General features: G+C 33.0%; 1 long non-coding RNA gene across 2 annotated transcripts in view; it reads right to left on the minus strand.

Moving 5' to 3' along the window:
• The window catches only part of LOC144316831 (uncharacterized), a 114,584-nt gene that overhangs the window by 62,330 nt on the left and 24,544 nt on the right, over window positions 1-27,710 (minus strand). Inside the window, exons 3-4 of one of the 2 annotated variants that reach the window (XR_013382672.1) lie at window positions 20,952-21,100; window positions 7,973-8,192 (exon numbers count right to left, since the gene is read on the minus strand). This is a non-coding gene — a long non-coding RNA (uncharacterized LOC144316831). Of the gene's footprint in view, window positions 1-7,972; window positions 8,193-20,951; window positions 21,101-27,710 lie in introns of those variants that run through there. The other variant, XR_013382671.1, reaches the window with a different exon arrangement.

Here is a 27,710-nt window from a genome sequence, read left to right on the forward strand (position 1 = left end):
ATATTTTTGTTTTATTAGTGATGTGTTATGTCTTCTAAAGTCAAAAAAATTATGACATTGTATTGTTAAAAAGAAAAAAAAGTTTTGTAAAATCACTATTGATTATTCCATGGAGGCTTTACTTAGAACTGACATCAGTTTGAATAAAGAGCTTTCATCTGGCAAGAGAACTATACAGTCACCTACCCTAAATAATCTCAGATTTTATCATGCAGATATTGAACAATCAGTGCCTATTGTTAATAATCATATATTTCACTCACCCATATGAATTTTTAACAATAATGGGTGCTTGAATAAAGTTCTTATTAAAAAATATAAGAGATGCAATTTTGAATGAAATGATAGCCAGTAAAAAGGGTTGATACTCTCATTGTGTCTGTTAAGCAGAATTAAGTAATACTGTCAACATTTAAAAGTAATGGCCATAGTAGTTTGTGAAAGTGGACTGTCAATATAAGCTTAATTAAGTCGTTGAACTAGAAAACTATGTGCAATTAATTTGACCATGTTGATTATTCAAACAATGAAAATGTTTCTTTGTTAAAGAACTGCACCACCTAGAGTTAATCAAACAAATCTTGTTTTGCATTTCCAACTAATCACTTAGCATTAATATTACATGACTTTTATCCTTATGCTTTGGCAAAATATATACTTTTCTGTATCTTTAATCAGATGTCAAATTAATTCTGAGTAGCTTATATGAATGATAAAAGTGGCCTCATTTGTTTTCCTTATTGGTCCATTTAGTTGTTGGCAAAATATTCCTTTCTATATTAATCATCAGAAAATTTTAACTTTTCTGCCAGAGTTGGCTTTAGAACACTTAAACTATAAATATACAAGGGCATTTTGTGGAGAAGTGTGCAGATGCAGAAGGAGGAGGAATCATAAAGAAAGCAAAATAATTCTCAGAAAAATGGAAAACAAGAGCGTTGAGAACCATGCATCATTCAGCATGTATAAAGCAGTACCCGCATAAGAACTCATCAACCAGGGACCCATCATTCCAGGGCACACCAGTGAGATTTTGTCAAAATAATGTGTTTCAAAATACAAGAAAGGTATCCCTGGTATAAAATATCTCACAGGATTAGTTTGTCTAATTTTCATTTCTGGAAGTTCAACTATCCATAACATTTACTGATTAAGCTTTGAGACTAGTATTTTTAATATGTGTTGAATAAATTAGTTAAAAGTGGGATTCATATGCAGATTTTATATGGACTATATAATTAATAAAATATCCGTTTAAATTTAATGAAATTCTAGAGAGAGTCCAAGATGATGGAGGAGTAGGACACCTTAGTTTCATCTGGTTCCAGGATTCAACTAGATAGCTATTAAGTCATTCTGGACACCTAGAACTCAATTAGAGATCTAAGAAAAGAATAGCTATAACTTTACAAATAGAAAAGTGACCACTTTCTGCAAAGTAGGAGGCACAGAGAAATGAATCTAAGGCAAAATAAGGAAGATAAACTGCAGGGGATGGGGAAGACTCTGACAGCCAGCACCAGAAAGTGATATAGTTGTCCAGTGCAAAATCTGAATTTTTAGAAGTGTGCTCTAATGAGGGATGTCCCTGCCTGAAAGGTGCTCAGGTGGTGAAGTGGGGTGGAATCCTAAGTGGGACAATGTGGTCCCGGGATCCTCAGGCTCATAGGAATATAGGGGTGCCTGAGTGTAGTGTAGCAGAGTTTCCAGGCCCAACAGGGAAATTGGCTGCAATCAGTTTGCACACAAAAGTGGGCTCTCAGCTGGGGGTTGCCATAAACCTCTAACCAGGGCATAGTTGGCATGACTCATCTCTGAGCAGGGGCCCAGCAAGCAGTAGAACCAGTGAGACTCCCTCTCCTCCCCCAGAAAGGGCAGCTTGGCGGTGCCACAGGAGTCTGCAGCGTTTGGGGACTCAAAAGGGCGTCACATGCCTGAGATAGAAGTGCTCTGTCACAAGCTGGGTGAGCGTTGAATGTGGATGGAGACCAGGGAGACAGGAGTGATTTTTCCTGTGGGCACACTGGGAAGTGGGGCCTCAAAATTTCAGCTCCAGGGCTAGAGATTGGGAGGCTGCCATTTTCACCCTCAATCCCTAAGGCTATGCAGAAAGCCTTTAAGAAACAAAAGACACTTAGGGCAATCCTGAGACAAATTGAGCCAGGCCCCCAGCATGTGTAATGTATTTCCACCCAAGGCACAGATACCAGAGAATCAATGCAACAGGCCCCTCCCACAGAAGAACATCAAGAACACCCAGCCAAGAACAAGTTTATTGATCATGGAGAACTGCAAAACTCCAGCGCTAAGGGAATACAGCATATAGAATTCATGTACTTTTTTTTTTTTTTTAACCAGGATTCTTTAGTCTTTCATTTTTAATTTTTTCTCCTTCCTTTCTCAACCAATTTCTTATTTTATCACCTTTTAAAAAAATCTTTGATGTTTTCATTTTCATAGTTAAATTCTAGCACTTCATTATATTTCAGTTTTGTATATATGTAAGTTTTTCTTTCTTTACATACAGTTTCTTCTAACAGACCAAAATACACCCAGAATCTAGTGTATGGCTCTGTTCTCTTCACATGTCTGATCATATTTGCACTTTTCTTCTTCTTCTTTTTGTTTTATTGATGTCTTTTTAAATTTTCATCTTTACAGTTACATTTTACCCTTTCAATGCATTTAGTTTTATATATATATATATATATATATATATATATATATATACACTTTCTTTACAATTTTGAGATGTAGTATCTTCCAGCAAACCAACCAAAATACACTCAGTATATAGTGTATTGCTCTGTTCTGTTCACCTGTTTATATTCCTTCTTTTTTGTCTTCTAATTTTCATTTTTACAGTTACATTCTATACTTTCATTGTATTTGATGTTTTTTGTACATATTTAAGTATCTCTTTCCTTACAATTTTGGGATCTAGTTTTCTAGCAAGTGGACCAAAATATATACAGGATCAAGTGTATGGCTCTATTATTTTCACCCGTCAAATTATATTCTCTCTCTCTTTTTTTTTTTTTTTTTCATTTTTTGATCTCTTCTGATTTGTTTAGTGTATATTTCTCTGGGGTTATTTTTACCATTTTACAATTTTTTGGTTGTTCATCTATTCTTCTCTGGAGAGAATGACAAGATGGAAAAACTTATCTCAAAAAAGAGAACAAGAGGCAGCACTGCCTGCCAGGGACCTAATCTGTATGAACATAAGTAAGATGTCCAACCTAGAGTTCAGAATAATGATATAAAGATACTAGTTGGGTTTGAAAAAAGCATAGAAGACACTAGAGAATCCCTTTCTGTAGAAATTAAAGAACTAAATTTAATCAAGTCAAAATAAAAAAGGATATTAATGAGATGCAATTAAAAATGGAGGCTCTAACAACTAGGATAAAGGAGGAAGAAGAGATAACTAGAGATATAGAAGACAAAATAATGGAGAATAAAGAAGCTGAGAAAAAGAGAGAAAAACAGCTACTGGGTCACCAGGGGAGAATTCAAGGGATAGTGATACCATAAAGCAAAACAATATTAGAATAATTGTGATCACAGAAGAAGAGGAAAGAGAGAGGGGCAGAAGGTATATTGCAGCAAATTATAGCAGAGAAATTCCCTAATCTGAAGAAGGAAACAGGCATCCAAGTCCAAGAAGCACAGATAATCCCCCTCAAAATCAATAAAAATAGGTCAACACCCCAACATATTACAGTGAAACTTGCAAATCTCAGACAAAGAAAAAATCCTGAAAGAAACTTAGGACAAGAGTTCTGTAACCAATAAGGGTAGAAATTTTAGACAGGCAGCAGACCTACCCACAGAGAATTGGCAGGCATGAAAGGACTGGCGTGAAATTTTCAGGGTGCTAAATGAGAAAGTATACAGCCAAGAATACCTTATGCAGCTAAGATGTTATTCAAAATAGAAGGGGAGATAAAAAGCTTCCAGGACAAACAGAAACTGAAAGAATTTGTGATCATCAAACCTGACCATAAGAAATATTAAAAGGGATCTTTTAAGAGAAGAGAGAGCCCAAAAGTAACGTGGGCCAGAAAGGAAGAGACAATATACAGAAACTGTGACCTCACAGGCAATGCAATGACTAAATTCATAGCTTTCAATAGTTACTCTGATTGTAAATGGGTAAATGCCCCAATTAAAAGGCACAGGGTATCAGATTGAATAAAAAAGCAAGACCCATTGAAATGCTCCTTGCAGGAGACTCATTTTAGACCCAAAGTCACCTTCAGATTGACAATGAGGGGGTGGATAACCACTTATCATGCTAATGGACATCAAAAGAAAGCTGGGGTGGCAATTCTTACATCAGACAAATTAGATTTTAAACCAGACTGTAATAAGAGATGAGGAAGGAAACTATATCATAATTAAGGTGTCTATCCAATCTAACAGTTGTAAATATTTATGCTCCTAACATGGGAGCAGCCAACTATATAAGCCAATTAATAACAAAAGTAAAGAAACACATAATACAATAATAGTAGGAGATTTTAATACCCCTTTCAATACAATGAACAGATCATCTAAGCAGAAGATCAACAAGGAAACAAGGGCTTTGAATGACACACTGGACCATATGGACTTCACAAATATATTCAGAACATTCCATCCTAAAGCAACAGAATACACATTCTTCTTGAATAGACACGGAACGTTCTCCAGAATAGATCACATATTGGGCCACAAATTAGATTTCAACCAATACCAAAAGATTGGGATAATTCCCTGCATATTTTTGGATCACAATGCTTTGAAACTTGAACTCAATCACAAGAGGAAATTTGGAATGAACTCAAATACATGGAGCTATAGAGCATCCTACTAAAGAATGAATGGGTTAACAAGTAAGTTTAAAAGAATTTTTAAAAAGTCAAGTAAATGAAAACACAACTGTTCAAAACTTTTGGGATGCTGCAAAGGTGGTCCTAAGAAGGAGGTATATAGCAATACAAGGCTTTCTCAAGAATCAAGAAAGTTCTCAGATACACAACCTAATGTTACACCTAAAGGAGCTGGAGAAATGACAACAAATAAGCCTAAACCCCCCAGGGGAAGAGAAATAATTCCATCTCTCTCTCTTTCTCTTTCCCTCATCCCTTCCCTTTCTCTGTCTCCCTTTGTGTCTCACACATGCATATTTCTATACATTGTCTTGTGAAAGCAAAGAGCAATTCAACATACAACTTACTCTTAAATTTTTCAGAGCTTCTTTAAAGGTAAAAATGAATTAAAAGAAATAACATTTTTCATGAACAAACATTAAGGAAAAATTTGTTATTAATTCAATCAGTAATTACAATTATATTGGTTCATTTCTACTCTTTAGGGAATGAGAGAGGGAGAAAAGACGAGGGGAGAGAGAATGAGAGAGACTCAGAAAGAATGATTAATTCAGATGTTCTTCAATCTAGAAATGTCATTCTTATTCTTTCATATAATCATCACACTACCACTTAATATGTTGGTCTTAATATTTGGTCTAAGGATCAGAAATATACTAAATAATCTTTTTAAAAGTATCCTCCTTCTTGGGATGCCTGGGTGGCTCGGTGGTTGAGCATCTGCCTTTGGCTCAGGGTGTGATCCCGGAACTCCCACATTGGACTCGGACTCCCTGTGAGGAGCCTGCTTCTCCCTCTGCCTATGATTTTACCTCTCTCTCTCTCTGTGTGTCTCTCATGAATAAATCCTCCTTCTCAATTCCTTTTGCTGGACCTTCTTCCTCTAAAGGACATTCTGAGTCTCAGGTTTTAGCTCCTCTCTTTTCCTTTTCTTTGTCCTTCCCCAACATTTTATTTTCAATTTCTCTCCAAGTGAACCCATTTAAATCTCTCATGACAATTCCATCTACATACTGCCAAATCATTATATATCCTTATTCCCTATGTGTGCTAGAGGTCTAGATTAATACAGATACCCTACCTGGTATAGCACCTTTAATCTTCAGTTAGATTTCCTATAAAACATCTCAAACTTCACATCTACAATTGGAAAATATGCCCTTCTACTTCCCTACACTAATTTGTCCTCCAACCTTCCCAGTATCATATTTATAAATACTTATAGCTATTTCCCCAAAACATAGCAGTCACCCTTAATAATTGCATTTCCCAGATCTCTCCTCATCCAAGTTAACTGCAATACTATTGATCTTATCTCAAAGGATCATCCTTTACCTCTCAACACTTCTGCCACCACCCTAGTCCAATATACTCTTTCTTCTTCCCTAAACTTCTAAATTATCACCTAACTGGTTTCCCTGATTCACCTCTGGACCACAAAGGACTGGCAGGTGTATTTCAAAAGGTATTAAATGAGTATCCAGCTCTCACTCAGAGTCTTTACATTCCACTGAGAAGGTGACCAGCCTTAAAACTCAGACCTCTTGTCAATGTCTTTGACTGTGCCTGTTCTCACATGCTCCATGCTCTTTCCTTTTTCTCTTCCACAATTTTCCAGAATCCTTTTCATCTTAGTACTTTAAACTGTTTTTTCCTATGCTAAATGTAATCTATATAAGGAAGTTTATATGTCTAGCTGCTTTTTTTTCATTCTGATCTAATTAAAATATATCATTTTCCAGTACTCCTTCATTACACTTCTATTTAAGGAAACCCTCCCTTCCTCAAGTCAGTCTCCTATAATCGTTTTTTTATTTTATTTTATATTATTTTATTTGAAACACAGTTATTACTTTTGAAAATCACTTGCTTCTATTTATTGGTAAGAACTTCCTGACCATTTTGCCACACTATCATCAGATCTAACTTGTTTATCATCGCATTTCCAGGGCTTGGAACAGTAGGTGGTGAATTTCTAGTGCTCTCAAAATATGTATTCAATAAATGAACAAAATAATACATTAACCTCTGAATAAAAGGAACATAAAATACTAACTGTTGCACTGGATTACTTTATGCTGTTTTGAATTGTTTAACTAAATCCAAGGAGTAAAATATTTACTCAGAGAAAGATGATGTCAGAATATGAAAAAAATGGCCACGAGGCAGCTTTGCAGGTCACAGCATATTACCAAGTAATCATGTTGCTTTTCCAATGTTGGAAAACAAATTCAGAAAAATCCACAGAGAGCTTATTTTGTTTTTTAAAAATGTGTATAACAGCCCCCAAAAAGTGTTTGAAATTGATAATAAAACTACTAAGGGGCAAGAGTTTAAAATTGGAATAGAATCTTACATGAATTTTCCATTCTTCCTACCCCAGGTTTCTGTTCTTCCCATTTAAATTGAATGATCTTCAGAGACTACAATTACAGTAAGTAAATACATGCTTTCCATGTATTTCCTAATGTGTCTCCCTAAAGGACTCTTCCTTTAGTCTGCAGGTTTCAGTTGGAGGTAGCAAAATACTATGCCATGTGCAAGTCAGAGGTACATGAAAATTGCTTCCCTTCATCTCTGTAACATACAAACTAGTATCTCTTTTCCAAATCTGAATAACTTGCTCTCAGGTAAAAACTCCTTCGTACACTACAACTAGATCTATTAAAAACTAGAACCGTGGTCTCTCATTTCACCTCTAACTTGTTGGAAAAATAAATGTGCTAAACACATGTTAGGAGCTTTCAATCTTTGTTTTTTCATAAGGGAGGAGAGATGTTAATATTCTAAAGTAAGCATGGATAGATTATATGTACTATAATTAGTATTCAAATTTTTATCTCCCTGTAGTTAAAATTTCATTTACCTGTGTCACTTATAAGCTAAATTGTTAATTTATTCCATTTATTGGAATAATTTCTGAGTATTTATTTCATTTATATATAATTTCTGAGTATTTATTTCATTTATATAATGAATTCCAAGTATTTATTTCAAATACTTATTTGCTTACCAAAGATGATTCTCCTAAAGCACACAGATATAACAGAAACCCTTTATTTTAATTCAAAAGTCTTAATAGACATACACTTAGTCAAGTTTTCAAATGTGTACTCACATCTTTTCAGATATTGAGTTTCATAACCAGGTACAGGATACAGCTTTCCAAAACGGTTCATTTTCTTTTTCAATGTAATTTAAGAAAAAATGTGCTGTTCAAATTGTAACCTTAAACTATGAGGCCTTTTCTTTAGAAGTTGTTCTGATATTAAACCACAGTGTTACAATGTCAAGAGGTGGTCCTACAGGGGATATCTTTGAGGAAAGAGAAAAAGAAAAGGAAAAAAAAATGTATCCAAAAGACTAAAGCCATAAAATCAAAAGATTAAAATATAACATATAATAGCAAAAATAATAATTAATTTTAATATATTTGTTAATTTAATTTTTTACCATATAATACATATCTTCTTGTAACTTACTATAAATCAAGTCTGTAGACAGAAACTAAAACAGAGCTATTTATGAATAGTAACTGTATCCTCTTATATTTGAGGCCAGCATTTGAGCTCTCTCTTAGTATTAACAATATGGAACTAGAAATTTAAAAAATTTCTTTCATCTGCAAAACACTCCCCAAAAGAAGATGCCTCAATTAACAATTAACTGATGAATATTCTTAAGTTTAAATAACTAATGGTCATAAATAGTTGTGGTAGGATTAAAATATATACCAAGTTTAATTTTATATTCTGTTTACTGAATAACTCTTAAATATTTTATTCATTTTTTTAATATTTTATTTATTTATTCATGAGAGACACAGAGAGAAAGAGAGGTAGAGACATATAGGCAGAGGGAGAAGTAGGCTCCTTGAGGGGAGCCCGATGTGGGACTCCATCTCGGGACTCTGGTCCCACACCCTAAGCTGAAGGCAGACACTCAACCGCTGAGCCACCCAGGCACTCCCCTATTCATCTTTTTTATCTCTATCTGGAAAATGCATATCAGAAAGTATTTACTCAAAAAGTGTGATCTGCTATAGTAGTAAATCCTTGCACTAATTAGTGTAATCATAAGTTGCTGATTAAAACTCCACATCTCAATGGAGTAGCCCCCTTCATATCTGGAAGCAGTCCTTTTCCAAATGCTCATTCAGCATTAAGACTTTTTCCATTTGGGGCATGGCTCACTTCAATATGCAGCTTCCAAGGTTTTGTTTTGTTTTTCCTCCCCTAGGTTTTCTTGCCTCAATCATGAAAGGAGTCTAAAAGTGGAACTTCTATCTTCTCATGTTCCACAGGCCACAACTCAGCCATAAGTGACATTAAACTAAAAAGGAGAGTGGGAAATGAGGTCTAGCTCTCTGCCCAGGAAGAAGATAAAACAATTGAAGAGAGAGCCAGTTGCCTTCCAATAATCAAAAATCCATTTTGCCTTCCAATAATCAAAAATCCATTTTACTCTTCCTTCTACAGATACAATATACTCAGCTTCTTCTAAAAGGACAGTGACCCCACTGTAAAAAAAATTGCTTAATCCACCAATTTTCCACATCCTTGCTACCTAACAAAACATTGTCTTATTTTAGGAGCTAGACAAATATTCAATTAAAACAAACTTTTATTGATCATAGGATAAAAGGAACACAAAATGATTTTTTTACTATGATGCTCACATTTTTATGAAAGTATGGTTGATTATGTGTTGGTTGGTGATAAAGAAATAGGTTTCAAATGCATTTAGTTTATAGTTTTTGCTAAGATCTGCTGTAATTAAGATGGAAAATCTGATTTATAATTCAAGAGCCAGCTCTGTTCACAATGAATAGACAATCTAACTCACTGAAATGATTACTCTAGTAGCCATTGGAACTTGTCCTTTAACTTAAAAAATAAAGAGGATTAAACATGGAGAGCAGAGACTCTTCCCATTTTTTTACTTTGTTCTATAGAAAATTTAAGTTTTTTTGAGACTTTTATTTTAGTTAGGCAGTAAAACCTATGTTGCTTTTACATTTAACATTTCCTCAAGCATATAATTTCCTATTCTTTGTTCCCTAGAAACATTTTGACAGGGAAAGTGTTACTGCAAAAGAAGTACAACAAGAAATAGAGGAACAGCTCTAGCAAATACTACTGAATCAGTAATGTGTGTGTGTGTGTTAATGCAATTCTCTGGAGGGAAGAAAAGTCAAAAATTCTTAAACATGTTGGGATTATTATTTTTCCCCCTTACTGGCCCTGTCTTGTGTAGCTCTTGGGACAGTCTGTTTTTCAAACATTATGGTTTCCTACTATTTCCTCTAAATGCCCAAAGGTTTTGTTTTTGTTGTATTAATTTTATTTTATTTTTTTAAGATTTTATTTATTTATTCATGAGAGACACACAGAGAGAGAGAGGCAGAGACACAGGCAGAGGGAGAGGCAGGCTCCATGCAAGGAGCATGATGTGGGACTCGATCTGGGACTCCAGGACCATGCCCTGGGCCAAAGGTGGCGCTAACCCACTGAGCCTCCTGCGCTGCCCTTGTTTTTGTTTTAAATGTCTCATGATAATTTTACGTATTTTTCTGTAGGACTTACAGGAATTTAAATAAAGGCAGTATTGTAACTTTCACCTCCCTAAAACATACTTCCAACAGATTCACTACTCACTGAAATATGATTCAAATCAGCCAAAAAATACTTCTGCCTTTCCCTTTTTTAAATTTACATAAAATGTTATTTTTTTTAACAAAGTATGCTTTATTCACTTATACTAATATTTGCAGGAAGCGAAAGCAATAGGAAATGAAATTAAGCTCATTGGAATATGGAATCATTTTTTTAATTTCAATTTTTCATTTTTCTTACTAAATTCTAAAAAAAAACCCATCTGGCTTATTTAGGGTTCTAGGTATTATTATGAAGGACCCATTTATTTTCCTTTAGCTTGAAAATAAGCTTTTATCTTAATTAAGCAGCAGCAAATAATTTGACTGACAGAAAACATAATTCAAATTGTATTTCAGAGACTTATTCTGTGTTTTTTTTTTAAGATTGTATTTATTTATTCATGAGAGACACACAGAGAGAGAGGCAGAGACATAGGCAGAGGGAGCAGGTTCCATGCAAGGAGCCTGATGTGGGACTCGATCTCAGGAGCTTGGGATCATACCCTGAGCCGAAGACAGATCTCAACCACTGAGCCACCCTGGCATCCCTAATTCTGTCTTTTATAAAGAATTCCTGACAAAAGATTTACTTGACCAAAATAATAAAGAAAAAGTTTTAATAAGCTAGTGCCTTTCTCTGAAGTTTAAACATATTCTTTAAAATTTATGATTTTTTTTGAAAATTTGATGTGTTGGCATAAAAAGAATCACATGCTTACTTCACTCCCTACTTTTTTGTAATGCCTACTCTGAGCCACACACTACTTCTTTGAAATACAAGGAATGGTTTCATAGAAATCACTTTGTGAGGAATCACTGAAGAACTGATAATAGGAAAAAAGAGGCTTGTTAATAAACCAGTTTTGAGTCCTATGACAAAAAGGCAAAACAGTCATACAAGAGAGAGATACATATAAAAAGTATCCTTGAAAAAAAAAAAGAAAATATCCTTTTGCTACATTTTGAAAGAGGTGAAAAGGCATGCCAAGCAGCAGTGGATGGTTTTAAGAAAAGCCATAGGATGGGACACCTTGGTGGCTCAGAGGTTTAGCGCCTGCTTTTGGAGCCTGCTTCTCTCGAAAGAAAGAAAGAAAGAAAGAAAGAAAGAAAGAAAGAAAGAAAGAAAGAAAGAAAGAAAGAAGAAAGAAAGAAAGAAAGAAAGAAAGAAAGAAAGAAAGAAAGAAAGAAAAAGAAAGAGAGAGGAAAGAAAGAAAGAAGAAAAAGAAGAAGAAAGAAAGAAAGAAAGAAAGAAAGAAAGAAAGAAAGAAAGAAAAGAAAGAAAGAAGAAAGAAAGAAAGAAAGAAAGAAAGAAAGAAAGAAAAGAAAGAAAGAAAGAAGAAAGAAAGAAAGAAAGAAAGAAAGAGAAAGAAAGAAAAAGAAAGAAAGAAAGAAAGAAAGAAAGAAAGAAAGAAAGAAAGAAGAAAGAAAGAAAGAAAGAAAGAAAGAAAGAAAGAAAGAAAGAAAGAAAGAAAGAAAGAAAGAAAAAAGAAAGAAAGATAGAAAGATTGTGTTTTGGGACCATGAGAAATGGAGCCACCTAGCAATAGCCTGTGAGAAGTTATGTGTGAGAGAGATTCATAAATTGGTAAACTGTGGCTGTTTTCCTATTCCATTCAGACTAGTCCCAGAGCTGGTTCTTACTCTCTCACCCTTGTATGAACATCCAGACTCTCATTGCTTTGAGCCATATTTGACTCTAGTTTAACAGGTGCTTTAATATTTTAATGCATGTATATTCTCTTTCCTCCAATCCTTTAAACAGACTTTAAATGACTAAACCTAATTTTTGTTGCCGCTGCAAAATGTTAAATACATAGCAGTGCTCTAATAAGGTTTGATTGACTTGAATAATTTAGATCTTGTTAAACCTTTCTGATGCTAGAATAGAAGTAATAGTTGTCACACATTATCTGATCTTCTTTTTAGGAACTATATTCCCTTTATTACTGTTGTAACAAATTCCCAACATAGCAGTTTAAAACAACACAACCTTATTACTTTACTGTTCTGGGAATCAGAAGTCTGAATCTCATGGGACTAAAATCAAGGTGTTGGTAGGGATGCATATTTTTCTAGCTACACTCGGGGAGTATGTGTTTCCTTGCTTTTACCAGATTCTAGTGGATGATTGAATTCCTTGTTTCAAGACCCCCTTCCTTCACTTTTAAGGACACTTATGATTATATTAAATCCACTCAAGTAACAAAGGATAAACTTCCTATCTTAAATTCAGCTGATTAGAAACTTCAATTCCAACTGCAACCTTAATTCCACTTTGTCCTATAAACTAACATATCTGTAAACTCTGGGGATTAGGATGTGGTTATCTTTGAGGGACTATTATTCTCCCTATCATAGGGACTTGCATTAAGTTTTGGATGAATTCCGATGCATATATTTTCCCCTCAAAAGCATTCCAGGTATAGACAATATTGCCATATATTAAACAAACAAAATAAACAAGCAAAAACCCTCTTATTCATCTCTTTGTTGCTTTCTAATCACTTGACATTTTGTTTACAATGTATAGGTTGAGAATTTTTTAAAGAAATGTATATTTTATCTTTAATGCAGACTTTAATATGCATTTGTCATACATTTCTGTTAACTTATAAAAACTTTCAAATTTAAGAAACACATAAGCAAACTTTCTTTGCTCCATAAGATTAATTCCCAGATATTTTTGATGATTATTCTCAGTCTCTTATAAAGCAATTCACCTAAGTAAGCAAGCCTTATTCTTCATCTTGTCTGGGCACTATAGGTACAACAGAAAAAATATGACTTTATTCTTAGTATATGTTTTTCTTTTCTTTTTTTTTTTTTTTTTTTTAGAACTTGTTTTTCTAATTCTTCCCCAAATTACTCAGGAAAGCTAGCACAATTCTAAGCACATAATACATTTCCAGTATATACCTAACACATGATTAAATTGCTAAACCTACTGATTTACATAAGTTAAGGGCATGTTTTTCTTTTGGAGAAAGCTTATCAAATCAAATTACAACTACTTAAACATTCTATGTTCTTACATTTTAGATGTGTCTACAGTAAACAACATGTAACTTCTTTTTATGAGCTTTAAAAAAATACTCTCACAATCTTTATCTTTTGAATGAGGAGTTTAACTTCCTTGTATTAAATGTAATTACTGATATATATGGATTAATTCTAGTCACCTTATGTAAACAGTCTCCTCATTATGATTTTCTGCCCATTTTTTTACACTCTCCTATTCTTTGAAATGTTTCCATTTTTTTTCTTACCCTTATTTTTCCTGTTGCTGAGAGGTGAAATGCTAGTCAACAATTTATAGGGTTTTGTTTAGCTTTTGCCTTTGCTTTTGTTTTGTTTTATTTAAAAATAATTAAGTGAAACTCTCTCAGTCCAGATTATGAGAATTTCAGCTATAAAACTTCATGAGATCTAATTTATTCTTGTAATTTCTCAAGGGATGATGTTTTTCTCTTTCCATAGAGCCAAATTTAAATCAAGTAATTTTCTTGATTTCACCTTCTCTGGAATAGGTTTATTTCTGGTCCACCCAACACTAAGAGTAGAAACAATTTTATGTAGACTTCTATTAGACTCTCACTTAAGGTGAAACCCTAGGTTTTTCTCCAGTCCATTGTTCAGGGTGCAGTTAAAACAGAAACTGAATTTGCTGGGATTTGAAATCTGCTCCAAAGCAAAATCAAAATCAGCTTGACTGCTTCCTTATCACTCAGGATTAGGAATTTCACTTTGCATTTAATTTCTGGGGATCCCTTAAGTTTTTGCCAACTCAGCTATGCATATATAATTAATCTAGTTTTTTGGATGCGAGATTAGAAGTGCAAGAAATCTAGATTCACATAATGCCATATATAGAAATAATAGAAATAACCTTATAGTTTATATTGTTATATGAAACTTTATATCATTATAAATCCTCATAGCACTATTCTTTTTTCTTTCTCTTCAACAGTATACATAGTCATTTTTAAAATCCATTCCAAAAGAAAGTGTAAGTATTAGAGGCCTGCTTAAATTTCAGTTCTCAAAACAAATATACAGGAACCACTGAGTGTACTAACAACAAATATTTGAAGCTTATACTACTTAAGGAATCAGAAAAGAAACTGTCACTAAACTTATATTTGCACTCCTAATATCCTTTCTTTTCATTTGTTTGCTTTAGTTGACTAAAAAACACTAATCTTTCCCCCTTTGGTTACCTTAATCATCTATTTAACTGTACCAAAATGGCATCCATAACAATGGGCTGCTAAAAATATCCAGCTAGTTGCTTTGTGTACCTTACAAATAAAACTAATTTGTCACATTACAATTTGTTTAATGATTGATATAAAAATATCAATACAAGTGGTTTCTCTTTACCCCAGCCATACTATGAATTGGCTTCTGTTAAACTGTCCTTTTTGCAGCCTGTGAATAGGGATGTATGACTAGAACTACACAGATACTTGTGGAAATAGAGAAGTGATAATATTAATCTTTCTTTCTTGCTTGCTTGCTTGCTTGCTTTTTTTTCTCTTTTTTTCCCCTTAGGTTAAAGATGTGTGCACTTGATATCTTGTTAAACTGTGGGAAGGCAAGGGAAAAAGGAATCAGAGAAACGTTTGAAATTTAAAGTCTCAGAGAATTCCTATTTGAGTTCATTTTGTAACATGAGAAATATGAGAGAGAGAGAGAGAGAGAAGAGAGAGAGAGAAACACACATGCACACACACCCACATTCCAGAGTATAGAATACTTGAAGACACCATGGCAAAAGGAAATATGAATCATCTAGTAGAAAAAAAAAAACCCCTCTACAATTATGATTTTCCAGTATGATTAATTTTTTCACGAAGTAGAAGGAACATAGGCAGAAGGAAGGATGATTAAAAGCCAAGATTCTAGAACTGGAGGGGAACCTGGATTCAAATTCAGGCTCTGCCACTTAGTAGCTGTAACTATGGCCAAGTGACTTTACTGCTCTATTCCTCAGCATCCTCATCTGTTAAATGGAAATGAGAGCTACATCAACTTACAGGGCAGGGTTTTGTAAAGCATTTGGAACAGTATATGATACCTAGCAAGCACTGTAAATATGTTTTATGTAATAATAATTTATGTAAAATAATTATTATGTAAATATATGATAAGGAATGAAACAGAAGAGATCATTGAGGAAAAAATCATAAATGGGCTTAATATGAAAGTGAGTTTTATTCTAAAGAAAATGGAGGGGCCGTTCAAATGGTTTTATTAAGAACAATGTATTATGAGATCTGAAAATGTTTGAACAATCACTTATGCCAGATGGGATCGGTGAATCTGAAGGAGAAATTTGACAATGTTCCCCTTTTTGGAAATTATTAAAGAGTGTGGAAATGAAAAAAAAATCTAAATGTACCTATCTTCTTACTTAAATATAAATGTTAAATAAAAAGTATTAATATGTTAAAAAAAAAAGAATGTGGAGATGAGGGATGGATTTTAAGTATGTTTAGAGAGTAGAGCATATGAGCTGGTAATTGACTAGCCGTAGGAGGTAGAGAAAAGGGGAAGTAGATAGTCTAAGATGTCTCTAGGATGTTTGTGTGTGTACCTAGTAGATGGTGACATGATACATCTATGATAAGAATGTGAGATTAAGGGCACACATAGCCTACTTGTGAAATTATGACAGTGTATTGGCCTCCAAATAATAAGGCAAGTCTTCAACTGAGTTAATTTATTCAAATTTATGGAATTAAAGCTTTAATGGAATTTATGGAATTAGATGGATTTATGGAATTAATTTATGGAATTAGAACATAAGTAAATTGTTTATTTTCAAGAGGTTAACCCTCTCATAGAAAATGCTGCTTATTAATAATTTTAGATGAACAAATTTTAAGTACAAAACATTAAGCTCTAGATATTTAAGAAATACATTAGAAAGAAAAATAGATTATTTTAATTTGTCCTTGTTTTAAGCTATAGTAGATTTTTCTTTTTAAGGTGATTTTTCTTTGACTACACTCTAAAGTCTTCATGGTCTTTGTTCATAATGATGGCAAACAGGAAAGTTATAGTTTTGAAATCATAATTTTTGAGAAGCCATGTTAAAAATGAAATGAAGAATTAATTTTAATAAGGCTTGTATGGATCCCTGGGTGGCGCAGGGGGGATCCCTGGGTGGCGCAGCGGTTTAGCACCTGCCTTTGGCCCAGGGCGCGATCCTGGAGACTCGGGATCGAATCCCACGTCGGGCTCCCAGTGCATGCAGCCTGCTTCTCCCTCTGCCTGTGTCTCTGCCTCTCTCTCTCTCTCTCTCTGTGTGACTACCATAAATAAATAAATAAATAAATTAATTAATTAATTAAAAAAAATAAGGCTTGTGAATATGGATTGCTTAAAAAAGTAAATCAAAGTTCCAGATGTAAAGGTAAGAAAGGGAATTCATATTTAGGTTTGGTTTTTTTTTTTTATAAATTTTTATTTATTTATGATAGTCTCAGAGAGAGAGAGAGAGGCAGAGACACAGGCAGAGGGAGAAGCAGGCTCCATGCACCAGGAGCCCGACATGGGATTCGATCCCGGGTCTCCAGGATCACGCCCTGGGTCAAAGGCAGGCGCCAAACCGCTGCGCCACCCAGGGATCCCTCATATTTAGTTTTGATTAATATTCCAACCTTTAAGTAGCAGCATTACAAAAGGTTCCCTTGTAGACCCTATTCAGATACTCTCTTTGCCTTGAAGAACTCTATTGTTTTCTACTTTTTATTATGATTCTCCTTTCTTTTCTTCAGATTGACAGTTCTCCAAAACATGTTTGCAATCAGATTGCTATATCAAACAATTCTTGATAAAGAATCCAATTACAAGATGATCATTTCTGTAAAGTTGTGTTAGAAGGGGCACAAAAGGTGCAGAATTCTTGTGTGAGAAAGTTTGTGGTGTGTATATAATATATATACATCCTATGATGTATGATATGTATATGTATATAATATACTATATATACAGCATATATACTATTTATATACACACTAACATTAACCACTAATTTATCTAAAATATGAAAAAGTGGTGAAGTAGACACATGCACCATATTCAAGAATGTATATGGCATTTGGAAAGATTTGTTAATTTTTCTTGATAATACATTTTCAGTTAGCAACAGATATACTTCACTGTTAAGTACATTTAATCTCATTAGAATATTTCCTTTTAGAAACCAAGTATTTCATGAGTCTACATATCAGATGACACATTATTTTGAGATCTAGTCAGTTCTCAAACTGTAGCATATCCTAACTATTGAAGAAATGTTTAATAATTCTGTGCATATGGTGCAAACAGACATCTTAGAAAAGTATTTCCTAAATGGAGTCATATTTCACAAATTAGAAGTTTTATTACTAGAATAAATTGGGAACTCTGACAGTCTTGCAAAAAAGAGTATCTGACAGCATCACAGTTTTTGGAAACAGTCACTGAATAGTCTTTATATCATTCTATGACAAGTATAACACTGAAATAAAGATATAGAAAAGGCATTACAAAAGTTAATCCCCTTTTCATATAATATCTATACCCTGCACCCCAATTCAAAAGAGAATATCATAATCTTTAAAATAAGACATATATATGGGTGGCTTCGTCAGCTAAGCCTCTGACTCTTGGTTTTTGGCTCAAGTCATGTCATGCGATAGAGCCCAAGTTGGGCTCCATGCTGGATGTAGAGAATGCTTAAGATTCTCTCTTTCTCTCTCCCTTTGCACCTCCTCCCACTTGCAAGTGCTCTCTCTCTCTCTCCTCTCTCTCAAAAAGACATATATATACATACATACACATATATATGTATATATACACACATAGCACATATATGCACATACATATATGTGTATGTGTGGATATGTTTATACATATATATGCATGTGTATATATATTTATAATTCTGGTCAAGATAATGAAATTAATAAATTATAGACAAATCCAAACATAATACTTATAAAAAATTCTCTTTGTGGACCTTAAATGAAACAAATAAAGCAGATTGTGGAGGTAGAAATTAGAATAGGAAATAGACAACAATGGCTTCGGACTTGACCCAGGCTCACTGTGTGAACTAAAGATTTACAAAACGTGCCCACTACTCACTACTCAAGACTGTTATTCATAACAAATAGTTTTTTTTTAAAGTGATAGGATAGATCATACGCAGTCCTACAAGATGGGTAACAGGGCACTGGCTTGAGGAATAAATTTTTTTTAAAGATTTTATTTATTTATTCATGAGAGACACAGAGAGAGAGGCAGAGACATTGGCAGAGGGACAAGCACTCCCTGAGGGGAGCCTGTTGCGGGACTCCATCCAGGACCCCAGGATCATGACCTGAGCCAAAGGCAGATGCTCAACCATTAAACATCCAGGTGCCCATACAAGCTATAATGTTAAACCCAGAGGAAAAAATCTCTATCAATTCCAACAAAATCAATAAATTAAAGATTTTGTTCCTGAGGAAATTGCAATTGTAATGCAATGTGAAAAGGGCTCTTTATCAGTGTGTTTAAGTTTCTCAAATCTAAAGGAAATACTTACATCCATAACCAAAGACAAGAACTTATAGGGAAAAAAAACTGAACATGAATAGAAGACATATAAGCATGAAAAATATATAAATAAAAATCAGTTATTGAAATAAAAATGAATTAATAAGAGATAAAGTGTAGAGTGGATTCAGAAAAGAAAGTTTCAAGTGGGCATTTAATAAACATTCTATGAGAAAAGAATATAAGAGGGATGCCTGGGTGGCTCAGCGGTTAAGCGTCTGCCTTCGGCTCAGGTTGTGATCCTGGGGTCCTGGATTGAGTCCCACATCAGGTTCCCTGCATGAGGCCTACTTCTCCCTCTGCCTGTGTCTCTGCCTCTCTCTCTCTCTCTTTCTCTCTCTCTCTCTCTGTCTCTCATGAATAAATAAATATCTTCTTTAAAAAAAAAGGACTATAAGAAATGATGAAAAGACAATATCCAAATACATATTATATGAAATGTTTCTTAAGTTACAGAAGATATGAGTCCTTAAACTGAAAAGACACATGAAGGAAAGTATGAATAAATAAAAACAAACATAAAGAAGCAAAAAAGTATGTAGTAAATAAGAAAATATTAATGGCAACTAGAGAGAGAAAATTTAGATTTTTTTATGAACATTTACAATAGTTTTTTTTTTTTAAGATTTTATTTATTTATGAGAGAGAAAGAGAGAGAAAGCTCAAGCAGTGGGAAGGGTCAGAGGGAGAGGGAGAAGCAGACTCCCTGCTGAGCCTGAAATCCTGACCTGAACTGAAGACAGATACTTAACCAACTGAGCCACCCAGGCACCCCTAAATACATATTATATTTAAAATTAGTTTCCAAAAGACATTGGAATACCACTTCAATTCTTAGGGGAAATAAATATATATCTTCTAAGATTTAAAGAAATAAATAAAAATATTTTTAGGCCTAGCAATACAAATGTATAGCTCCTCTGAAACTTGCTGAAAGTATGTATCAGCTAAAACATAAATAATCAAAGGGAGAGTGGTTAGCAAATACTTAATAACATATGATTTTTCATCTAATTAATTTGAAATACTAATGATCAGTTTGCAGGTGAATTAAGAAAGACTCATCTAAAATACTATACAACAATAACAAATAAGATCCAGGAACACATTTCAGAGAAAACTAAGACATGTTATGTTCCTTGTCGTAATCTGGGAAAGGACAGAAACAATAAACATTTTGGGGCATAAAAATATTTAAGGTAAGTTATTAAAGAAGAAAACCATCATGGGAAAAATATATATATTAACATATATCTTTCAGTTAAAGATGAGGGGAAAATAATACACAGGGAACATTGTAAGCAAAATACAAAGTGACATTTAGAAATAGTTCAAATATTATATTATCATAGCTATCTTTAATAAATTAATAATACTTATTAATAGGCACACACTGAGATTTAAAAGATGCTATGATTGATCTATATCACTCTTAGAAGAGAATTATTACAAACAGACTCTAATAGAAATGTTTTAAATGATAAATGAAGACAGCTGGTACAATAATATTGGTATACTTCAAATGATTTTTAAAGCATAAAAAAGCTGTGAAGGACAAATGGGAATGATAGTTTTAAAAGAAAGAAAACAAGAGCCTCCAAAACATTTTTTTTTTAATAAACTTGTGTGCACCTGACCTTGTAGTATCAAAAAAAGATCAGCAAAAACGGGCAGAAATTAACAAGAACAAAAAAATGTAAGGATGTAGAATGTGAAACATTGCAGCATTAGAGATAAAAGCTTGAAGCATTAGAGATAAAAATGAAACACACACACACAAACACAGAGGAGAGTCACAGGTAGAAACTGTACTTTGTACTTTTTATTACCTTTTCTTAGATTTCCCATTGTGTCCTTTCTGCCGTATTCCATTGGATAAGATAGTTACGAAGTCCGTCACTGTTCAGACAGAGGGAACATAGATATCTCTCCATGGAGGCAAACCAATGTCACAGAAGAGCCTTTTGCAAAAAAGCTTCTGAAATAGAATACATAATGGCATGGCCATTGTATGGTTTTCAATATGCTTGACATTTGAGATTTATGTTCCTTAAACATGAGTCTGATCCCTCAATTCATATTGACTTACTCTACAGAAGTGCATAATGTGTGGGAGAGTGTGTTTGTGTTTGTACATGGTGCTGTGAATATAACTTGCTTAATTTCTCTAATTCCATCCTGATTTATCTTGGACAGGAAGTGTTAATATTAACTACCTTAGCAAGGATCATTAAAAAATCATAATTAGAAATATCCAACGTGACTTTAAATTTCTTGCTCTCTCTTTGAAGTTAAAAAGTTACTTAGATCATATTGTTCCTGTGGCTCATCTTATCTTTTATATAATACTGTTTAGAGGAAAATGATAAAACCAAGATAGGAACTTAAAAAAGTGTGAATATCCAGTCTGAACAAAAAGAAAAAATAAAATTTGAGCAATAACTTCTACAGAGATTTATAGGTTTACATTGTAATATATTTAGCACCTTGTCATTTTATTCATTGCAAAAATTGGCTTGTAAGCGTCAACTACAGCTTCATTAAAAACTGTGGTCAAACATTAATATCTCCACAGGAAGACTATTAGATCATCATATTGATTTTTATCTTGTAACATAGCTCACCATTGTGTATATATTCCATTTGTTTCTAAGTTATATTAATTACCCTATTTATCTTGTGAAAATGTTGCTCTTATGAAGTACTCTGGTGACCTAAGAGTCCATATAGTTTTTCTGATAAGGTTACTTAGCCACAAATGACAGTGTAATATGTTGCAATTTTTCAGTAAGTCAGGTTTATACAGATTATATAAGTTACCTTAAACAATATATTTTTCTTTGCAGAGTTCCATATGGTTTCAAATGATGAAGATTTTATAAAATTACATAAAATTTGCAAATCAATTGGGAATAATACTCAAATTTTTTATTTACGGTATGTCCAATGCTCATTTTCCTGAAAGTACAAATGTGTCTGTGTTCAGTTTAAATAATTTATATCATTTAATATATATTAATAATAGAAATGTCACATAATATACAAATACATAAAATTATATGAATCAAGATCATCTAATAGGATCTAAGTGGTTAGTATCTTTTTCATAATGATCATGCTAACAATAATTATACTGTGTCTTAGAAAACTAATCCTCAAAAGGTGATCTCCAGACAAGGAGCATCAGTACCACTTGAGACATTATTACAAATGTAAATTATCAGGCTCCACCCTAGACTTATTGATTCAGAAACTCTGGAATTTAGACTTAACAACCTGTATTTTCACAAATCTTCCAGGTAACTGGGCCACATACTAAAATTTGAAAACTGTGTTTTATCCATTTACTGGGCTTATTTTAATATCAGTTAAACCCTGGTCTTAGCCAGAATACTCAGAGAGATCTCAGAAATGCATACTAGAAGGCCTTATGCTCTGTCTTGAACAAATGCAACAAAACTACAGTATGTACATTTCAAGGTAGTATTGCCAAAGGATTATTTCCTACAAGGTAATTTATTTTTCCTGGGAAATGTTTTTCAGTCACAATCATTACAGTTAAATCAATGACTAAATATCCTGTGACTATTTTCTCGAATAACATTGACAGATAGTTCTTTTGAATCAAGGTTCTTTTTAACCTTGAGTGGCTTCTGAAACACAGCTGCCAAAATGAGTTAAGATGGAAATAGGACATAGCTTGTTGATAGAGCCTCATAAAAGTGGACATTCCTTTTGTTGACAGAGATTTTTTATCTCTTTGCTTCTATGTTTTTTCACAGCCTTTTACCTCAAAATGTACCTCTATTATACCTATTTATAATTTTTTCTGTCATCCTCTTGTTTTGCATATACCAAAATTATAGTAGAAAACATGTTCACATACTTTACAGAGAAAGCCTTGGGACAACCACTACAAGCAAGATAAACACATATGTAACAGCAAGTTTAAACTTCTCCAAATGAGTAGGAAGCTTCTTCTTGTCATTAGTCTAGCTCCAATGTTTGCTATTTTAAGTTGAAATTATAAATAGCTGATTACTACATTTTATGACATTAAATTAGTTTTTAACATTTATAATAATCCATCATCTCATTTCCTTTTCCTTAAATTTAATCCCCTAATTGTTTAACCATCATCCTCTATTACACATTGACCTTTGGATGGTAGAAATGGATACAGTAAACTCATAAATGTCTGATTACTTAGTCCTTTTTGACTCACTGATTTAGTCTCTACTTTCCTCTTATTTATTGAGTTTTGTTAAAATTAATTTATAACTTCCAAAGAGTCTATTTCCTTTACTGCAGCTACTATATGAAAGTAAATTAGATGAATATGATACATAGCATCTCTACACGACCAGAATAAAGTACAAGACTCTTCTGGAGCTTTATTCTCTGTAATACAAAGTTCATTATCCTTATTTCAAAGACATTTGTATTAGACCCTAAGAATTTCTGTCTTATGACTCCTGTGATTTCAAACAAGGTAAGGCAATAGACTGGCATGTTTACATTTTAATCTGAAAGTTATCTTGCAGTAATAGGGTTTTCTTTTAGGATATTAAAATGAATTGAGAAGCATGCCTGCAGAGACCACACTGTGCACAGAATGAGCTAAATCATCCTATTCCATTCAATTAGATATGGTAAAAAAGATAAACATAACGAATGAGCCTGTGGAATATGCAAACAGCTTCAAGGAAAAAAATAGGAATGAGAAAATTGCTAAATGGTAAGCAAGCACTATTATTTTGGCAAAAGATTTAAGTGATTTTTCCTCCAGATATTAATAAAGTTATAATAAAGTTATTATCTAAAGAGTAGAATTAAATAGAACGTCAAGTCATCAGCTTACTCCAATGACATGAATATCTTTTTCCTTTCTGGATGTTTAAAAAATCACTTTAATATCCTGAAAAGTCATTTTGCTTAACGATTTATCTTTTATGTATCTCCTTTGACCCACTTTTTTGATTTTATTAATTTTAGTACTAATAAAGCAGCATATATTTTTAGTGTAAAAGAAATAGAAAATAATAGAAAGTTAATGTGTTATGTGGAATTTTACTGAAAGCTTGTTTAAAAGCATATAGTGATTGAAATGAGACAAGGATGCTTGCTCTCCTAACTTCTACTCAACATAGCACTGAAAGTTCTAGCTAGATCAATTAGGCCAGGAGAAAATAAAGGCACCCAAATTAGAAAGGAAGAAGTAAAATTGTTTGTGGACAATACGATCTTTTACATAGACAATCCTCAAGATTCCACAGGAAAAACTATTAGAACTAATAAATAAATTTGGTAAAGTTTCAGGATGCAAAAATCAACATATGAAAATCAGCTATATTTTTGTACACTGACAATGAACTATCTCAGAAAAATCAAGAAAGCATTCCTATTTATTTATTTATTTATTTATTTATTTATTTATTTATTTTTTGAAAGCATTCCTATTTAAAATAGCATCAAAAACAATAAACTACTTAGGAATAAATTTAACCAAGAAGAAGGTGAAAGAGACTTGGACAATGCAAACTATAAGACATTGATGAAAGAAATTGAAGAAGACATGAATAAATGGAAAGATATCCCAAGTTCTTGGATTGCAAGGATTAATGTTGTGAAAATTTCCATGCAAAAATATCTATGGAGTCAATGCAATCCCTACCAAAATTCCAATGGCCATTTTTTACAGAAATAGAAAAAAAAATCCTAAAATCTATATGGAACCAAAAAGGATCCCGAAAAGCCAAAGCAATCTTGAGAAAGAGGAACAAAGGTGAAGACATCATATTTCTGGATTTCAAACTATATTACAAAGCTATAATAATCAAAACATGGTACTTGCATAAAAACACACATAGATCAGTGGAAATGAGTAGATAGCAGAGAAATGAACCCATACACATAAGGTCAATTAACAACAAAGAAACCAAGAATATGTAATGAGAAAAAGATAGTTTCTTTAATAAATGGTGTTGGGAAAACTAGACAGCCAAATGCAAAAGAATGAAACTTGACCCATATTAAAAATCACTCAAAATGGAATAAAGACTTAAATGTAAGACCTGAAATCATGAAGATCCTAGAAGAAAATATAGGGGGAAAAATTCCTTGACACATGTATGGGTAATGATTTTTTTGGATAAGTCATTAAAAGTGCAGGCAACAAAAACTAAAATTAAAAAAAAAAAAATTGAGACTGCATCTAACTAAAGAGCTCCTGCATAGTAAAAAAAAAAAAAAAAAAAGAAAAAGAAAAAGAAAATTCAATACACTGAAAATGTTACCTACAGAATTGAAGAATATTTTTTCAAACTATATATTGGATAAGAGGTTAATATACAAAATGTGTGAAAAAAAAAACTCATACAAATGAATAGCAACAAAAAGCAAATTAATTTAAAAATTCAGTAAAGGACCTGAATAGACATTTTTCAAGGAAGAGATACAAATGGCCAACAAGTTCATGGAAAGGTGCTTAATCTCACTAAATAACATGAAATTATAAATCAAAGCCACAAAGAGATACCACCTCAAAAAAAAAAAAAAAAAAGATACCACCTCATACCTGCTAGGATGGCTATCATAAAAAAAATAAGAAATAATAAATGTTGATGAGGATATGGAGAAAAAGGAACACTTGTACACTATTGGTAACAATATAAGCTGGTACAGTCATTATGGAAAACAGTATGACTACTCCTTAAAAAATTAAATATAGGACTGTCATATTATGTAGCAATGTAATTCATAGATAGATAGATAGATAGATAGATAGATAAAGATTTGAAAGAAATGAAAGCAGGATCTTGAGGAGACATCTGTATTTTCCTGTTCATTGCAACATTATTCACAATAGCCAATAAGTGGACATTTCCTAAGTGTCCTTTTAAAGATGAATGACTAAAGAAAATGTGATGTTTTATATATATTAGAATATTATTCAGCCATAAAAAAGAGAGAAATCCTGCCTTTTGTAACAAAACATGTAAAACTCTGAGAATATTATGCTGAGGGAAATAACCAGAAAAAGAAAGGCAAATATTGTATTATTTTATGTGATCACTTATATGCGGAATCTAAAAAAAAAAAAAAAAAGTTGATTTTATAGAAACACAAAATATAATGGAGGTTGCCAGGGACCATATTTGTCAGTTATTTCTCAATAAAGTCGTAACAATTAAAAATATGGTGACCATGTTATCCAAAGACAACTAATGGCTCCTGATCAATCATTAATCATTCTGCAGTCTTGTTCTCTGATGTCTGGTCATTCTAGGATCTCTTTGAAAACTCTGTTTTCTTCTTTTGATCTACAACGATGGTATTTCCCAAAAATTTTAAAATACTAGGATGTCAGTGCAGGATTTTTGTTGTTAATAGTGATAATATGCCTAACATATTTTGTGTGTTCATACGTATTGATGTTATCACTACATAACCACATTATGACATATTTCTAGGTAATGCTCATTGAGCTTTTCACACTTATTACTTATGAAAATAATTGGCTTTTACAGTTGCAATTCTTATTTTTGTGTAAATAGTTCCAAAATGCATTTCATACATCATAGTTCCTAATCTTTTCTTCAATGTCATATTCTAGCTTTATTTACAATTGGTTTGCAATCAAACTTTAATGTATTAAAAAATGAATTCCCCTTTGGGTGGCTCTTGATTAGGCAATCAACTCTTGATTTCAGCTCAGGTCATGGTCTCAGGGTTGTGAGATGGAGCACCTTCTTGAGCCCCACATCCAGCCCCGTGTTGGGCTCCATTCTCAGCAGAGAGTCTGCTTGAGATTTTCTTTCTCCCTCTCCCTTTCCTCCTCCCCATTTGTGTGCACATGCTCTGTCTCTCTCTCAAATAAATAAAATCTTTTAAAAAAATGAATTCCCATTTAAACATATACTTATTTAGAGTTTTCCTTTATTATTTATAGACTTTCTAGTCTATTTAAAACCACAACTTCAAATTAGTAGGATTATGTCCTTTCAATTATTTTTCTTTCTTCTCTATCATATGTTCTGAGTTTTTTTTCCAAAGCCTTTTTTGTATTCAATTTCTTTTCAACTTAGCTAATTTGGAAAACACGACCTTATGCTTAAACATCATCTTAGATCTCTTACATCTCTTAATACTTATATGTACTGCAATCAGCAACACCACTGCTTGGATAGTCCCTTTAACACACCATGGCACCCTTTTACTCTTTTTATATCTATACAGTATTTATTGGGTCCATTCTATGATCCATGCTCTCTTGAAGTCTTTTGTTGTTGTTAGAGCCTAAGTGTTTTATCGTCACTTCCAACTGAGCATCAAACTATGTTCATTTTCCCCTTCTCACACAAAAAAATCTTCAGTTTCAGTCTGGCTGATGTCATTCTCCAGATAAAACATGATCTTTGATAATTTGTGCTCTTGTGTACAATGTCCCTATATTTCCTTACCAGAACCTTATTTTCTGTCTATTCACTTCTAACTTTTACCCAATAACATATATCAATAAAAATGTAAGATAAGCCACAAATGAGAGCCACACATGTAAGTTGAGAGCCACACATGTAAGTTTATAT

The sequence above is a fragment of the Canis aureus genome, chromosome 7 (genome assembly GCF_053574225.1).
Source record: "Canis aureus isolate CA01 chromosome 7, VMU_Caureus_v.1.0, whole genome shotgun sequence".
In the NCBI taxonomy this organism is placed as follows: domain Eukaryota; kingdom Metazoa; phylum Chordata; class Mammalia; order Carnivora; family Canidae; genus Canis; species Canis aureus.